Source organism: Coffea arabica, chromosome 2c (genome assembly GCF_036785885.1).
Source record: "Coffea arabica cultivar ET-39 chromosome 2c, Coffea Arabica ET-39 HiFi, whole genome shotgun sequence".
NCBI lineage: Eukaryota > Viridiplantae > Streptophyta > Magnoliopsida > Gentianales > Rubiaceae > Coffea > Coffea arabica.
Window position 1 is genome coordinate 45,740,214 of NC_092312.1, and position 15,652 is coordinate 45,755,865.

Here is a 15,652-nt window from a genome sequence, read left to right on the forward strand (position 1 = left end):
TTTTTCTATTTATTGAGCAATTTTCTGGTTTATATGATATCTCATGGTTGAGTTGAGTGTGATGGATTTATATGGCTTGATTTGGAGCCTTTGTGTGTTAATGGTGGTTAATTGTAGAAGATTTCAACATTTGTGAGGAAAATTTCGGTTTAGGGTTTGATGAAATTGGGGTTTTTCCATGTATGGTTTTTATGCTAGCAATTGATGTGTATTTGATTGTATTGTGTTTCAAATAAGGTGAATGGACTAGTTTATGACTCCTGAGTGTTTTGCCTTAATCTTCTTACTTCCTTATAAGACAAGTTAAGCTCCATTTCCTTCATTTTTCTGCTCCATAACCGAAATAAGAGAGAGAGGGAAAGACCAAGAGAAAAACTTCTTCATTTCTTCTTGATTCAAGCTACAAAGTGAGAAATCCAAAGAACTAAACCGATTAATCTTGTCCTTGAGTGGTTAGTTAGTGTTTGGTGGTGAAAGTTTGGAAAGAGAAGGCTTGGGCTGCTCTTTGTAACCTCTATTCAAGGTAAGAGAGCTTATCTCTCTAAGTGTTGCTTTCAATTTTGTTAAATTAAGTTTAGTAGTTTGATTATAGTGGTGGAATCATGGATGATTAGCATGTTTTAGAGGTTTTTCCCCAATTTATTTGATGAACTAGGGCTTATGGAAATTCTGCCCAAATTGTTGTAAGATGCTTATATGTTGCAATTGAGGTTTCATAAGGTGTTGTGGGAGTGATTAGACCAAGAAATTAAGGAAAGTTCCACTAAAAACTAAAGATTTCAGATTTCTGGAAATTCTTGCTTACATTCTGTCCGAATTTTTATCTGTGTGTTAGAGGCCGAATTGGCCTTAGGTCAAAGAAGAAAAGTTGTAGATAATGACATTTTATAGGTTCCTACAAAATTTCAGCTCAATCGGAGCAACGTAGGATGTGAAAAGTCCAAAATACCCTTACTGTTTTAAATATTTCCCAGCAGTCCGTTTCATCAGTTAAGTCCAGTTTATCACGTTTTTTGACTAGGATCCGTACTGATTTAGCTCTGAGCCAAAACATGAAAGTTGTGGTGTTCTGAAGTAGCTTTAAAATGCCTCAAAGAACACCTGAATTGGACTTTTTTACACTGAGTTATGACCATTACAGTGTTCTGCGGTTAAACAGCCGACGAATTGGTTTCTGGTTTAGTAATTCGAGAATTTGACTGAGTTACATTAGGAACTGGACTAAGTGACCTTCATGAATGTTGTAGCTCTGTGTCTTAGCTTCGAAACGGCATAGGTTTCGTTTTAAACCGATAAGCGTAGCCTCGGATATGTTATTTCCGCATTTGTACGTCAAATCTGTTTTGAACTAAATTGAATTTCTGCACCTGTACTTAATATGATTCTTGTTATTATGATATTGTGAGCCTATGGAACGGCTCTTGACATGAATTGCTGATTTATATAATGTTGGGTTGTGTTTGAGAAAAATAATGAAGCCTAAAAGGCTGGAAAATTAGGTAAACACAAAGGGCATGCTGCCCAAATTTACGCTCGAGGACTAGAAAACTATATTAGCGACTTGAGTGAAGGTTAAGTACTTATTACTTGAACTAGCGAGAACCTTGGCCACTATGTTTCTTGAGTGTTATACGTTAGGACTTGGCCGAACTTGTACCCTTGAGAAATGAAATAATGATTGCTCGAAGTACGTTTTCCTTGTACTTTCGACTCGCATGACAATTTCAAGTATAAATATTACAAAGTTTTATCATTGAAAAAGTGAGCAAGTATTTCACGAGTACTCTCCAAGTGAATTTCTATTTATTGATTCTTATTGAACAAAACGTCTAAGTTTCGAATCTTAGTCATGTTTCAAAGTTCTCAAACTGAGTTTTATCGCAGATTTGGACTCCGAACCCGGAGTATAACCTGAAAGTGACCAGTAAAGGCACTATATCTTTTGGTGAGTGTTTTCAAATACCGAATTGAACTTGATACCTGAACTTGATACGTGACCAATATGATTACATGTTATATACGTGAATTGTTAGGGCAAGAGTGTACTTTATCGCACTTGCCCTTACGTGATATACTTGTTTATTGTTGCAATTGACTTGACATACTTGTTTATGATGCGCGCACTTCCTGGAATTCCAGAAACCCTGTGGCGAGTTACTCTAGTCGAGCCGGCAAGGGGCTTGGTCGATTGGGTAACGAACCCTGGGTCTCTTGTATTGTCGAGTGGAGTGATATCTCCTCGACTAATCGGTATACTCGAGTATTACCACCCGTGTTTCTTGAGGATTTTGGGCCCAGTTGGGGGTTTGAACGGTGGACGGAGAGTCGTGTAAGTGGTGTTCTACTGGATTGGTTACTTACTTGAAAGTTGACGGAGTGTCAGCTACTACGTGATCAAGCTTCTGGTAATGCAATGGGAATTTGGCTCCTGAGAGCCATCCGTATCCTTATACTTTGGAGTGATTATTGTTTATTGGATTATTGTTTCTTTTGAAAAACTTCTACACTCGCTCATTTTGAGATTGCTACTTGACGTGTTATTGCTCACATTTATGAACTCTTCATGCTCGTTACTTTGCTATATCGAAAACTTGTACTTATAAATAATGGTCAATTTGCTATTTGGAACCTCACTGGGCTTTTAGCTCATTCCACTCCATTTGTTTTCCTTTCAGGGGTACGAGCGAGGTGTGAGATATGTAAAGTCTAGCATAGACTAGTTGTTTTGACTTTTGACTTGTACTCGCGCTGTTACTCGAATAGAATGTTTTGTATTTGGATTGTATACGCCCTGAACCAGTTTGAGTATATTGAGGCTTTGTACCTCGATTTCTATCAATGTAAATTATAAGCTTGAATTGCGATGTTATTTATGGTCTATGGATGTCTGCACGTGATACGAGTGAATGAGTCCTGGCGAGAGCTGGGCAGGCGGTCCGCCGAACCCTCTGGTACGCCTTAGGGGGAGGTGGGGTCGTCACAGATGGTATCAGAGCTCCTATTGAGCTCGTGCCGGGAGAAGGTTCTCGGACTGTGGGGATTGACTTGTTAAGTATGGAACAATTGTCCATTGTTGGGAACCTTAGATATGTATGTTGGGTAGGAATCTCTAATACGGGTGATTTGCTCTTGAGCCTGGCCAGCTTGAGTGGTGAATTATCATATTTTCGGATTCTTGTCCCCGAATACCAAAGAGTGACATCTTTACGATCAGTTGAGATCTCGTGTAATATTCGGATAAGTTTGGATGGTGAAAACAAAGGCACAGGGAATGCGAGTAGTCTGGACTTGAAAAATATTGAAAATATTCATGGGATTTGGGATCCTTCTTATTCACGTGTTTCGAGCCTTGATTAAGTGTAGTGCCTGAGCGATACCTAGGGTTAATGCTCTATAAGCTATGTGACTTGTTTTGATCGAATGTGTTGTATTGCCTTGTTTTATGATTTAGAGGGGTTTATGATTTGCATTATTCTGTTTTGTGCTGTTGATATTTATATAGTTACTTAGTGGCTATATTCTATTATTGATTAGTTGGTTATATTGTTATAGTTGATTCGCTACGAACCATGGAGGGTAGAAGAAGTCAAGCTAGGGGAACTAATCGAGGACGCGGTCCTAGTCGTAGCCGTGGGGGTAGACAAGCCCAGGAACCGGTACGAGAATCAAGAGAGGAAAGAGAGGCAACGGTTGAGCCACAACCTGAACCCCAAGCTACAGGGGGAGATCAAGTGGCAACTGCCATCCAGCAAATGACTAATATTCTGGCCCGTTTAGTGGAACAACAGGGTCAAGCCCCTGTAAACCAACCTCGGGACCCCGATATGGGGCAGGATAGAGCTTTGGAGAGATTCCAAAAGTTCTCCCCACCCAAGTTTTTAGGAGGGCCAGACCCGTATGAGGCTGAGAAATGGCTGGAGGCCATGATAAATATTTTTGCTGCCCTAAACTATACGGAGGAGAGACAAGTCCAATTCGTTGTATTTCAGTTCGAGGGGCCAGCTAGGGCCTGGTGGAATGTAGTGAGGGCCAAGTGGGAGAGAGAAGGAACTGCATGGACTTGGCTAAACTTTGTACGGGACTTCAACGAAAAATACCTTCCACCCATCGTCCAGGAGAAGAGAGAGGACGAATTCATTAAACTCCGTCAGGGGATGTTGAGTGTAACTGAGTATGAGACTCAGTTTACAAAGTTGTCCAGATTTGCTCCCGAACTGATAGCTACGGAACAAAGAAAAGTACGGAGGTTCATACAAGGACTGAACGTGGAGTTACAAGAAGCCTTAGCGGCGGTCCAAATTAATACATTCACAGAGGTTCTGGAGAAAGCCTTGAGGATAGAGACTGCTAGGGCACAAGTGAGAGCTTTCCATGCAAAAAGGAGAGGTGCGCCTGGTGGAAGTCAAAGGCAAGGACAAAGTGATTTAGATATGCCACCTTCTAAGTTAGGTCGAGAAGATGGTAGTGAGAAAATTTCAAGGACGGTTAAGGAAAGTACTCCAAGAGGAGCTTCGCGTGGCTGGGGCCAAGCAAGAGGTACCTCACAAGGAGGTCAGACCTCAGCCCCTCAAGTATCTTGTGGGTACTGTGGGAAGGCCAATCATGTGGAGAGTGATTGTTGGCGAAAAGCGGGAAAATGTTTATGGTGTGGTAGCACCGAGCACCGGCTTGCAACCTGTCCCCGTAGATCACGCCTAAACCCTGAACAAGCAAGTGTAGGAGGAACTAAGCCAAGAGTGCCGGCTAGAGCGTATGCCTTGAACCAACAGGCAGTACCTGAACCAACAGAGATAGTAGAAGGTACGATTCGTAATTTCTGTTGTTTAACTAAGTTTTGGCTATAGTGCGACCTGAGAGCCGGAAACGAATATATAAGGAAAATACCCTACGTTATTCGAAGTGCATGAATGAATTTCGAGGACGAAATTCTTTTAAGGAGGGGAGATTGTAAGATCCCGAATATTAGGAGGTTGTTTGTGAAGAAAATATTAAAGTGTATTTCTTTGGGGTTTGATTTAAAACCTTATTTTGTTTTAAAAGACTAGAAACCCTAAAATTTTAGTCAAAAACCCTAGTTTACTTGCGACTAACCGGTTTTATTAAATGTCTCACATTTTAATAGAAACCCTAATTTTAATTTCTGAAATTGTAAAACCCTCACGGTTTCTTAAAAATGCTCTTTTATTTGGAAATTATTATTTATTAAAGCTCTACTATCTAATTATTCCATAATAAGTGCAAATGAATCTAGAAAGTAGGGTTTTACTCTTTGTTTTCAAGATTTGAGCAAATTAGGGTTTTAGCGATTTTTCCGCCGGATGAATTTTCGGTACTGGCCAAGGATCAATTTGATGATTAAAAGTGACCTTTAAGTGAGAAATAATATGTGAATAGGAGCAATTATATAAGGTTAGTGAATGGGAAGTAAAAACCCTAGTACGGGTGTTTTTAAGAAAAACGGCGCGAACCGGCGGGTCCCGCGCACTACCGATTGAACGCACCGTTTGACCACCATTTTTCTTACCAAACAAGCTTATTGACTTTTGCACAAAATATCTTCCTAATTTGCAGCTGGTTTGACCGAAATTATAAGGCTAGAAATGTAAGGGAAGAAAGAGAAAAATTTGTGGACAAGATTAGTCCAAGTGTTGGCCAAAAATTGTGGACACAATTAGCCTTAATCTTCTTACTTCCTTATAAGACAAGTTAAGCTCCATTTCCTTCATTTTTCTGCTCCATAACCGAAATAAGAGAGAGAGGGAAAGACCAAGAGAAAAACTTCTTCATTTCTTCTTGATTCAAGCTACAAAGTGAGAAATCCAAAGAACTAAACCGATTAATCTTGTCCTTGAGTGGTTAGTTAGTGTTTGGTGGTGAAAGTTTGGAAAGAGAAGGCTTGGGCTGCTCTTTGTAACCTCTATTCAAGGTAAGAGAGCTTATCTCTCTAAGTGTTGCTTTCAATTTTGTTAAATTAAGTTTAGTAGTTTGATTATAGTGGTGGAATCATGGATGATTAGCATGTTTTAGAGGTTTTTCCCCAATTTATTTGATGAACTAGGGCTTATGGAAATTCTGCCCAAATTGTTGTAAGATGCTTATATGTTGCAATTGAGGTTTCATAAGGTGTTGTGGGAGTGATTAGACCAAGAAATTAAGGAAAGTTCCACTAAAAACTAAAGATTTCAGATTTCTGGAAATTCTTGCTTACATTCTGTCCGAATTTTTATCTGTGTGTTAGAGGCCGAATTGGCCTTAGGTCAAAGAAGAAAAGTTGTAGATAATGACATTTTATAGGTTCCTACAAAATTTCAGCTCAATCGGAGCAACGTAGGATGTGAAAAGTCCAAAATACCCTTACTGTTTTAAATATTTCCCAGCAGTCCGTTTCATCAGTTAAGTCCAGTTTATCACGTTTTTTGACTAGGATCCGTACTGATTTAGCTCTGAGCCAAAACATGAAAGTTGTGGTGTTCTGAAGTAGCTTTAAAATGCCTCAAAGAACACCTGAATTGGACTTTTTTACACTGAGTTATGACCATTACAGTGTTCTGCGGTTAAACAGCCGACGAATTGGTTTCTGGTTTAGTAATTCGAGAATTTGACTGAGTTACATTAGGAACTGGACTAAGTGACCTTCATGAATGTTGTAGCTCTGTGTCTTAGCTTCGAAACGGCATAGGTTTCGTTTTAAACCGATAAGCGTAGCCTCGGATATGTTATTTCCGCATTTGTACGTCAAATCTGTTTTGAACTAAATTGAATTTCTGCACCTGTACTTAATATGATTCTTGTTATTATGATATTGTGAGCCTATGGAACGGCTCTTGACATGAATTGCTGATTTATATAATGTTGGGTTGTGTTTGAGAAAAATAATGAAGCCTAAAAGGCTGGAAAATTAGGTAAACACAAAGGGCATGCTGCCCAAATTTACGCTCGAGGACTAGAAAACTATATTAGCGACTTGAGTGAAGGTTAAGTACTTATTACTTGAACTAGCGAGAACCTTGGCCACTATGTTTCTTGAGTGTTATACGTTAGGACTTGGCCGAACTTGTACCCTTGAGAAATGAAATAATGATTGCTCGAAGTACGTTTTCCTTGTACTTTCGACTCGCATGACAATTTCAAGTATAAATATTACAAAGTTTTATCATTGAAAAAGTGAGCAAGTATTTCACGAGTACTCTCCAAGTGAATTTCTATTTATTGATTCTTATTGAACAAAACGTCTAAGTTTCGAATCTTAGTCATGTTTCAAAGTTCTCAAACTGAGTTTTATCGCAGATTTGGACTCCGAACCCGGAGTATAACCTGAAAGTGACCAGTAAAGGCACTATATCTTTTGGTGAGTGTTTTCAAATACCGAATTGAACTTGATACCTGAACTTGATACGTGACCAATATGATTACATGTTATATACGTGAATTGTTAGGGCAAGAGTGTACTTTATCGCACTTGCCCTTACGTGATATACTTGTTTATTGTTGCAATTGACTTGACATACTTGTTTATGATGCGCGCACTTCCTGGAATTCCAGAAACCCTGTGGCGAGTTACTCTAGTCGAGCCGGCAAGGGGCTTGGTCGATTGGGTAACGAACCCTGGGTCTCTTGTATTGTCGAGTGGAGTGATATCTCCTCGACTAATCGGTATACTCGAGTATTACCACCCGTGTTTCTTGAGGATTTTGGGCCCAGTTGGGGGTTTGAACGGTGGACGGAGAGTCGTGTAAGTGGTGTTCTACTGGATTGGTTACTTACTTGAAAGTTGACGGAGTGTCAGCTACTACGTGATCAAGCTTCTGGTAATGCAATGGGAATTTGGCTCCTGAGAGCCATCCGTATCCTTATACTTTGGAGTGATTATTGTTTATTGGATTATTGTTTCTTTTGAAAAACTTCTACACTCGCTCATTTTGAGATTGCTACTTGACGTGTTATTGCTCACATTTATGAACTCTTCATGCTCGTTACTTTGCTATATCGAAAACTTGTACTTATAAATAATGGTCAATTTGCTATTTGGAACCTCACTGGGCTTTTAGCTCATTCCACTCCATTTGTTTTCCTTTCAGGGGTACGAGCGAGGTGTGAGATATGTAAAGTCTAGCATAGACTAGTTGTTTTGACTTTTGACTTGTACTCGCGCTGTTACTCGAATAGAATGTTTTGTATTTGGATTGTATACGCCCTGAACCAGTTTGAGTATATTGAGGCTTTGTACCTCGATTTCTATCAATGTAAATTATAAGCTTGAATTGCGATGTTATTTATGGTCTATGGATGTCTGCACGTGATACGAGTGAATGAGTCCTGGCGAGAGCTGGGCAGGCGGTCCGCCGAACCCTCTGGTACGCCTTAGGGGGAGGTGGGGTCGTCACAGATGGTATCAGAGCTCCTATTGAGCTCGTGCCGGGAGAAGGTTCTCGGACTGTGGGGATTGACTTGTTAAGTATGGAACAATTGTCCATTGTTGGGAACCTTAGATATGTATGTTGGGTAGGAATCTCTAATACGGGTGATTTGCTCTTGAGCCTGGCCAGCTTGAGTGGTGAATTATCATATTTTCGGATTCTTGTCCCCGAATACCAAAGAGTGACATCTTTACGATCAGTTGAGATCTCGTGTAATATTCGGATAAGTTTGGATGGTGAAAACAAAGGCACAGGGAATGCGAGTAGTCTGGACTTGAAAAATATTGAAAATATTCATGGGATTTGGGATCCTTCTTATTCACGTGTTTCGAGCCTTGATTAAGTGTAGTGCCTGAGCGATACCTAGGGTTAATGCTCTATAAGCTATGTGACTTGTTTTGATCGAATGTGTTGTATTGCCTTGTTTTATGATTTAGAGGGGTTTATGATTTGCATTATTCTGTTTTGTGCTGTTGATATTTATATAGTTACTTAGTGGCTATATTCTATTATTGATTAGTTGGTTATATTGTTATAGTTGATTCGCTACGAACCATGGAGGGTAGAAGAAGTCAAGCTAGGGGAACTAATCGAGGACGCGGTCCTAGTCGTAGCCGTGGGGGTAGACAAGCCCAGGAACCGGTACGAGAATCAAGAGAGGAAAGAGAGGCAACGGTTGAGCCACAACCTGAACCCCAAGCTACAGGGGGAGATCAAGTGGCAACTGCCATCCAGCAAATGACTAATATTCTGGCCCGTTTAGTGGAACAACAGGGTCAAGCCCCTGTAAACCAACCTCGGGACCCCGATATGGGGCAGGATAGAGCTTTGGAGAGATTCCAAAAGTTCTCCCCACCCAAGTTTTTAGGAGGGCCAGACCCGTATGAGGCTGAGAAATGGCTGGAGGCCATGATAAATATTTTTGCTGCCCTAAACTATACGGAGGAGAGACAAGTCCAATTCGTTGTATTTCAGTTCGAGGGGCCAGCTAGGGCCTGGTGGAATGTAGTGAGGGCCAAGTGGGAGAGAGAAGGAACTGCATGGACTTGGCTAAACTTTGTACGGGACTTCAACGAAAAATACCTTCCACCCATCGTCCAGGAGAAGAGAGAGGACGAATTCATTAAACTCCGTCAGGGGATGTTGAGTGTAACTGAGTATGAGACTCAGTTTACAAAGTTGTCCAGATTTGCTCCCGAACTGATAGCTACGGAACAAAGAAAAGTACGGAGGTTCATACAAGGACTGAACGTGGAGTTACAAGAAGCCTTAGCGGCGGTCCAAATTAATACATTCACAGAGGTTCTGGAGAAAGCCTTGAGGATAGAGACTGCTAGGGCACAAGTGAGAGCTTTCCATGCAAAAAGGAGAGGTGCGCCTGGTGGAAGTCAAAGGCAAGGACAAAGTGATTTAGATATGCCACCTTCTAAGTTAGGTCGAGAAGATGGTAGTGAGAAAATTTCAAGGACGGTTAAGGAAAGTACTCCAAGAGGAGCTTCGCGTGGCTGGGGCCAAGCAAGAGGTACCTCACAAGGAGGTCAGACCTCAGCCCCTCAAGTATCTTGTGGGTACTGTGGGAAGGCCAATCATGTGGAGAGTGATTGTTGGCGAAAAGCGGGAAAATGTTTATGGTGTGGTAGCACCGAGCACCGGCTTGCAACCTGTCCCCGTAGATCACGCCTAAACCCTGAACAAGCAAGTGTAGGAGGAACTAAGCCAAGAGTGCCGGCTAGAGCGTATGCCTTGAACCAACAGGCAGTACCTGAACCAACAGAGATAGTAGAAGGTACGATTCGTAATTTCTGTTGTTTAACTAAGTTTTGGCTATAGTGCGACCTGAGAGCCGGAAACGAATATATAAGGAAAATACCCTACGTTATTCGAAGTGCATGAATGAATTTCGAGGACGAAATTCTTTTAAGGAGGGGAGATTGTAAGATCCCGAATATTAGGAGGTTGTTTGTGAAGAAAATATTAAAGTGTATTTCTTTGGGGTTTGATTTAAAACCTTATTTTGTTTTAAAAGACTAGAAACCCTAAAATTTTAGTCAAAAACCCTAGTTTACTTGCGACTAACCGGTTTTATTAAATGTCTCACATTTTAATAGAAACCCTAATTTTAATTTCTGAAATTGTAAAACCCTCACGGTTTCTTAAAAATGCTCTTTTATTTGGAAATTATTATTTATTAAAGCTCTACTATCTAATTATTCCATAATAAGTGCAAATGAATCTAGAAAGTAGGGTTTTACTCTTTGTTTTCAAGATTTGAGCAAATTAGGGTTTTAGCGATTTTTCCGCCGGATGAATTTTCGGTACTGGCCAAGGATCAATTTGATGATTAAAAGTGACCTTTAAGTGAGAAATAATATGTGAATAGGAGCAATTATATAAGGTTAGTGAATGGGAAGTAAAAACCCTAGTACGGGTGTTTTTAAGAAAAACGGCGCGAACCGGCGGGTCCCGCGCACTACCGATTGAACGCACCGTTTGACCACCATTTTTCTTACCAAACAAGCTTATTGACTTTTGCACAAAATATCTTCCTAATTTGCAGCTGGTTTGACCGAAATTATAAGGCTAGAAATGTAAGGGAAGAAAGAGAAAAATTTGTGGACAAGATTAGTCCAAGTGTTGGCCAAAAATTGTGGACACAATTAGCCTTAATCTTCTTACTTCCTTATAAGACAAGTTAAGCTCCATTTCCTTCATTTTTCTGCTCCATAACCGAAATAAGAGAGAGAGGGAAAGACCAAGAGAAAAACTTCTTCATTTCTTCTTGATTCAAGCTACAAAGTGAGAAATCCAAAGAACTAAACCGATTAATCTTGTCCTTGAGTGGTTAGTTAGTGTTTGGTGGTGAAAGTTTGGAAAGAGAAGGCTTGGGCTGCTCTTTGTAACCTCTATTCAAGGTAAGAGAGCTTATCTCTCTAAGTGTTGCTTTCAATTTTGTTAAATTAAGTTTAGTAGTTTGATTATAGTGGTGGAATCATGGATGATTAGCATGTTTTAGAGGTTTTTCCCCAATTTATTTGATGAACTAGGGCTTATGGAAATTCTGCCCAAATTGTTGTAAGATGCTTATATGTTGCAATTGAGGTTTCATAAGGTGTTGTGGGAGTGATTAGACCAAGAAATTAAGGAAAGTTCCACTAAAAACTAAAGATTTCAGATTTCTGGAAATTCTTGCTTACATTCTGTCCGAATTTTTATCTGTGTGTTAGAGGCCGAATTGGCCTTAGGTCAAAGAAGAAAAGTTGTAGATAATGACATTTTATAGGTTCCTACAAAATTTCAGCTCAATCGGAGCAACGTAGGATGTGAAAAGTCCAAAATACCCTTACTGTTTTAAATATTTCCCAGCAGTCCGTTTCATCAGTTAAGTCCAGTTTATCACGTTTTTTGACTAGGATCCGTACTGATTTAGCTCTGAGCCAAAACATGAAAGTTGTGGTGTTCTGAAGTAGCTTTAAAATGCCTCAAAGAACACCTGAATTGGACTTTTTTACACTGAGTTATGACCATTACAGTGTTCTGCGGTTAAACAGCCGACGAATTGGTTTCTGGTTTAGTAATTCGAGAATTTGACTGAGTTACATTAGGAACTGGACTAAGTGACCTTCATGAATGTTGTAGCTCTGTGTCTTAGCTTCGAAACGGCATAGGTTTCGTTTTAAACCGATAAGCGTAGCCTCGGATATGTTATTTCCGCATTTGTACGTCAAATCTGTTTTGAACTAAATTGAATTTCTGCACCTGTACTTAATATGATTCTTGTTATTATGATATTGTGAGCCTATGGAACGGCTCTTGACATGAATTGCTGATTTATATAATGTTGGGTTGTGTTTGAGAAAAATAATGAAGCCTAAAAGGCTGGAAAATTAGGTAAACACAAAGGGCATGCTGCCCAAATTTACGCTCGAGGACTAGAAAACTATATTAGCGACTTGAGTGAAGGTTAAGTACTTATTACTTGAACTAGCGAGAACCTTGGCCACTATGTTTCTTGAGTGTTATACGTTAGGACTTGGCCGAACTTGTACCCTTGAGAAATGAAATAATGATTGCTCGAAGTACGTTTTCCTTGTACTTTCGACTCGCATGACAATTTCAAGTATAAATATTACAAAGTTTTATCATTGAAAAAGTGAGCAAGTATTTCACGAGTACTCTCCAAGTGAATTTCTATTTATTGATTCTTATTGAACAAAACGTCTAAGTTTCGAATCTTAGTCATGTTTCAAAGTTCTCAAACTGAGTTTTATCGCAGATTTGGACTCCGAACCCGGAGTATAACCTGAAAGTGACCAGTAAAGGCACTATATCTTTTGGTGAGTGTTTTCAAATACCGAATTGAACTTGATACCTGAACTTGATACGTGACCAATATGATTACATGTTATATACGTGAATTGTTAGGGCAAGAGTGTACTTTATCGCACTTGCCCTTACGTGATATACTTGTTTATTGTTGCAATTGACTTGACATACTTGTTTATGATGCGCGCACTTCCTGGAATTCCAGAAACCCTGTGGCGAGTTACTCTAGTCGAGCCGGCAAGGGGCTTGGTCGATTGGGTAACGAACCCTGGGTCTCTTGTATTGTCGAGTGGAGTGATATCTCCTCGACTAATCGGTATACTCGAGTATTACCACCCGTGTTTCTTGAGGATTTTGGGCCCAGTTGGGGGTTTGAACGGTGGACGGAGAGTCGTGTAAGTGGTGTTCTACTGGATTGGTTACTTACTTGAAAGTTGACGGAGTGTCAGCTACTACGTGATCAAGCTTCTGGTAATGCAATGGGAATTTGGCTCCTGAGAGCCATCCGTATCCTTATACTTTGGAGTGATTATTGTTTATTGGATTATTGTTTCTTTTGAAAAACTTCTACACTCGCTCATTTTGAGATTGCTACTTGACGTGTTATTGCTCACATTTATGAACTCTTCATGCTCGTTACTTTGCTATATCGAAAACTTGTACTTATAAATAATGGTCAATTTGCTATTTGGAACCTCACTGGGCTTTTAGCTCATTCCACTCCATTTGTTTTCCTTTCAGGGGTACGAGCGAGGTGTGAGATATGTAAAGTCTAGCATAGACTAGTTGTTTTGACTTTTGACTTGTACTCGCGCTGTTACTCGAATAGAATGTTTTGTATTTGGATTGTATACGCCCTGAACCAGTTTGAGTATATTGAGGCTTTGTACCTCGATTTCTATCAATGTAAATTATAAGCTTGAATTGCGATGTTATTTATGGTCTATGGATGTCTGCACGTGATACGAGTGAATGAGTCCTGGCGAGAGCTGGGCAGGCGGTCCGCCGAACCCTCTGGTACGCCTTAGGGGGAGGTGGGGTCGTCACAGATGGTATCAGAGCTCCTATTGAGCTCGTGCCGGGAGAAGGTTCTCGGACTGTGGGGATTGACTTGTTAAGTATGGAACAATTGTCCATTGTTGGGAACCTTAGATATGTATGTTGGGTAGGAATCTCTAATACGGGTGATTTGCTCTTGAGCCTGGCCAGCTTGAGTGGTGAATTATCATATTTTCGGATTCTTGTCCCCGAATACCAAAGAGTGACATCTTTACGATCAGTTGAGATCTCGTGTAATATTCGGATAAGTTTGGATGGTGAAAACAAAGGCACAGGGAATGCGAGTAGTCTGGACTTGAAAAATATTGAAAATATTCATGGGATTTGGGATCCTTCTTATTCACGTGTTTCGAGCCTTGATTAAGTGTAGTGCCTGAGCGATACCTAGGGTTAATGCTCTATAAGCTATGTGACTTGTTTTGATCGAATGTGTTGTATTGCCTTGTTTTATGATTTAGAGGGGTTTATGATTTGCATTATTCTGTTTTGTGCTGTTGATATTTATATAGTTACTTAGTGGCTATATTCTATTATTGATTAGTTGGTTATATTGTTATAGTTGATTCGCTACGAACCATGGAGGGTAGAAGAAGTCAAGCTAGGGGAACTAATCGAGGACGCGGTCCTAGTCGTAGCCGTGGGGGTAGACAAGCCCAGGAACCGGTACGAGAATCAAGAGAGGAAAGAGAGGCAACGGTTGAGCCACAACCTGAACCCCAAGCTACAGGGGGAGATCAAGTGGCAACTGCCATCCAGCAAATGACTAATATTCTGGCCCGTTTAGTGGAACAACAGGGTCAAGCCCCTGTAAACCAACCTCGGGACCCCGATATGGGGCAGGATAGAGCTTTGGAGAGATTCCAAAAGTTCTCCCCACCCAAGTTTTTAGGAGGGCCAGACCCGTATGAGGCTGAGAAATGGCTGGAGGCCATGATAAATATTTTTGCTGCCCTAAACTATACGGAGGAGAGACAAGTCCAATTCGTTGTATTTCAGTTCGAGGGGCCAGCTAGGGCCTGGTGGAATGTAGTGAGGGCCAAGTGGGAGAGAGAAGGAACTGCATGGACTTGGCTAAACTTTGTACGGGACTTCAACGAAAAATACCTTCCACCCATCGTCCAGGAGAAGAGAGAGGACGAATTCATTAAACTCCGTCAGGGGATGTTGAGTGTAACTGAGTATGAGACTCAGTTTACAAAGTTGTCCAGATTTGCTCCCGAACTGATAGCTACGGAACAAAGAAAAGTACGGAGGTTCATACAAGGACTGAACGTGGAGTTACAAGAAGCCTTAGCGGCGGTCCAAATTAATACATTCACAGAGGTTCTGGAGAAAGCCTTGAGGATAGAGACTGCTAGGGCACAAGTGAGAGCTTTCCATGCAAAAAGGAGAGGTGCGCCTGGTGGAAGTCAAAGGCAAGGACAAAGTGATTTAGATATGCCACCTTCTAAGTTAGGTCGAGAAGATGGTAGTGAGAAAATTTCAAGGACGGTTAAGGAAAGTACTCCAAGAGGAGCTTCGCGTGGCTGGGGCCAAGCAAGAGGTACCTCACAAGGAGGTCAGACCTCAGCCCCTCAAGTATCTTGTGGGTACTGTGGGAAGGCCAATCATGTGGAGAGTGATTGTTGGCGAAAAGCGGGAAAATGTTTATGGTGTGGTAGCACCGAGCACCGGCTTGCAACCTGTCCCCGTAGATCACGCCTAAACCCTGAACAAGCAAGTGTAGGAGGAACTAAGCCAAGAGTGCCGGCTAGAGCGTATGCCTTGAACCAACAGGCAGTACCTGAACCAACAGAGATAGTAGAAGGTACGATTCGTAATTTCTGTTGTTTAACTAAGTTTTGGCTATAGTG

The 15,652-nt window shown here is 40.8% G+C and overlaps 3 long non-coding RNA genes across 3 annotated transcripts; all 3 read left to right on the forward strand.

Annotated features, from left to right (window-relative positions):
* Positions 1 to 319: 319 nt before the first annotated feature.
* LOC140035960 (uncharacterized) lies at positions 320 to 2,858 on the forward strand. Its single transcript, XR_011839855.1, has 3 exons — positions 320 to 523; positions 1,885 to 1,945; positions 2,676 to 2,858. It is a non-coding gene; the product is annotated as an uncharacterized lncRNA (long non-coding RNA).
* A 2,718-nt stretch (positions 2,859 to 5,576) lies between these two features.
* LOC140035961 (uncharacterized) lies at positions 5,577 to 8,261 on the forward strand. The gene is made up of 3 exons (XR_011839856.1): positions 5,577 to 5,926; positions 7,288 to 7,348; positions 8,079 to 8,261. It is a non-coding gene; the product is annotated as an uncharacterized lncRNA (long non-coding RNA).
* Positions 8,262 to 10,979: 2,718 nt separating this feature from the next.
* Positions 10,980 to 13,664, forward strand: LOC140035962 (uncharacterized). The gene is made up of 3 exons (XR_011839857.1): positions 10,980 to 11,329; positions 12,691 to 12,751; positions 13,482 to 13,664. It is a non-coding gene; the product is annotated as an uncharacterized lncRNA (long non-coding RNA).
* The last annotated feature ends 1,988 nt before the right edge of the window (positions 13,665 to 15,652 follow it).